This window comes from Arachis ipaensis, chromosome B4 (genome assembly GCF_059453495.1).
Source record: "Arachis ipaensis isolate K30076 ecotype BB chromosome B4, ASM5945349v1, whole genome shotgun sequence".
Lineage (NCBI taxonomy): Eukaryota > Viridiplantae > Streptophyta > Magnoliopsida > Fabales > Fabaceae > Arachis > Arachis ipaensis.
This window is the reverse complement of record NC_142439.1, coordinates 137,377,951-137,380,344: the sequence shown is the minus strand read 5'-3', so window position 1 is coordinate 137,380,344 and position 2,394 is coordinate 137,377,951. Positions and strand designations below refer to the sequence as shown.

Sequence of the window (2,394 nt, the reverse complement as noted above, 5' to 3'; positions counted from 1 at the left end):
GAGTTCTCTGTCTGCTGCTGAGTGGATGATGAAAAAGGTTTATTATTGTTAAACCTGTTTCTTCCACCATTATTAAAGCCTTGTTGAGGCCTTTGATCCTTCCATGAGAGATTTGGATGATTTCTCCATGATGGATTATAGGTGTTTCCATAAGGTTCACCCATGTAATTTACCTCTGCTATTGCAGGGTTTTCAGGATCATAAGCTTCTTCTTCAGGAGATGCCTCTTGAGTACTGTTGGATGCAGCTTGCATTCCATTCAGACTCTGAGAAATCATATTGACTTGCTGAGTCAATATTTTGTTCTGAGCCAATATGGCATTCAGAGTATCAACTTCAAGAACTCCCTTCTTCATAGGCATCCCATTACTCACAGGATTCCTCTCAGAAGTGTACATAAACTGGTTATTAGCAACCATGTCAATGAGTTCTTGAGCTTCTGCAGGCGTTTTCTTTAGGTGAATGGATCCACCTACAGAAGTATCCAATGACATCTTTAATATCTCAGATAAACCATCATAGAAGATATCCAGGATGGTCCATTCTGAAAGCATGTCAGAAGGACACTTTTTGGTCAGCTGCTTGTATCTTTCCCAAGCTTCATAGAGGGATTCACCTTCTTTCTGTCTGAAGGTTTGAACATCCACTCTAAGCTTGCTCAGCTTTTGAGGAGGAAAGAACTTGGCTAAGAAAGCCGTGACCAGCTTATCCCAAGAGTTCAGGCTGTCTCTGGGTTGAGAGTCCAACCAGATTCTAGCTCTATCTCTTACAGCAAATGGAAAAAGCATGAGCCTGTAGACTTCAGAATCTACTCCATTAGTCTTAACAGTATCACAGATCTGCAAGAATTCAGTTAAGAACTGAAAAGGATCTTCAGATGGAAGTCCATGAAACTTGCAGTTCTGCTGCATCAGAGAAACTAGCTGAGGTTTCAGCTCAAAGTTGTTTGCTCCAATGGCAGGAATGGAGATGCTTCTTCCATGTAAATTGGAATTAGGTGCAGTAAAGTCATCAAGCATTCTCCTTGCATTATTATTATTTTCGGCTGCCATCTCCTCTTCTTGTTCGAAAATTTCTGAAAGGTTCTCTCTGGATTGTTGTAATTTAGCTTCTCTTAATTTCCTCTTCAGAGTCCTTTCAGGTTCTGGATCTGCTTCAACAAGAATGTTCTTGTCCTTGCTCCTGTTCATATGAAAAAGAGAGAACAGAAAAATAATAATAATAGGGGTCCTTTTTTACCACAATATAGAGGTCCCAGTGTGAGTTAGAAGAAAAGAAGAAGAAGAAATTCGAACACAGATGGAAGAGGGGGTTCGAATTTGGGTGAGATGAAGTGTTAGTAGATGAATAAATAAATAGAAGGAGATGAGAGAGAAGGGGAATTTTCGAAAAAGAGTTAGTAATTTTCGAAAATTAATTTTGAAAAAGGTTAGTAGTTTTTCGAAAATTCAAATAAATAAAAAAATAAAATAATTAGTTTAATTAAAACGAAATTTTGAAAAAGAGGGAGATATTTTCGAAAATTAGAGAGAGAGAGAGAGAGAGAGAGTTAGTTAGGTGGTTTTGAAAAAGATAAGAAACAAACAAAAAGTTAGTTAGTTAGTTGAAACAAATTTTGAAAATCAATTTTGAAAAGATAAGAAGATAGGAAGCTAGAAAAGATATTTTGAAAATCAAATTTTTGAAAAAGATAAGATAAAAAGATATTTTTGAAAAGATATGATTGAAATTAGTTTTGAAAAAATTTGATTTTTAAAATCACAATTAATGACTTGATTCACAAGAAATCACAAGATATGATTCTAGAACTTAAAGTTTGAATCTTTCTTAACAAGCAAGTAACAAACTTGAAATTTTTGAATCAAAACATTAATTGTTATTGTTATTTTCGAAAATATGATGTAAAAATAAAAAAAAGATTTTTGAAAAATATTTTTGAAGTTTTCGAAAATAACTAAGAAAAATGAAAAAGATTTGATTTTTGAAAAAGATTTTGAAAAAGATAAGATTTTTAAATTGAAAATTTGATTTGACTCATAAAAACAACTAGATTTTAAAATTTTTTGAAAAAGTCAAATCTAATTTTCGAAATTTTGAGAGAGAAAAAGGGAAAGATATTTTTTTTTTATTTTTTAAATTTTTAATGATGAGAGAGAGAAACATGAAAATTATGCAATGCATGAGAATTTTAGATCAAAACATGTGATGCATGCAAGAATGCTATGAATGTCAAGATGAACACCAAGAACACTATGAAGATCATGATGAACATCAAGAACATATTTTTGAAAAATTTTTAATGCAAAGAAAACATGCAAGACACCAAACTTAGAATTCTTTAATGCTTAGACACAAAGAATTCAGGAATGCATATGAAAAACAAGAAAAGACACA

The 2,394-nt window shown here is 32.7% G+C and overlaps 1 non-coding gene across 1 annotated transcript; it reads left to right on the top strand.

Moving 5' to 3' along the window:
- Positions 1 to 548: 548 nt before the first annotated feature.
- Positions 549 to 656, top strand: LOC148569391 (small nucleolar RNA R71). Its single transcript, XR_015882439.1, has one exon. It is a non-coding gene; the product is annotated as a small nucleolar RNA R71 (small nucleolar RNA).
- Positions 657 to 2,394: the final 1,738 nt, after the last annotated feature.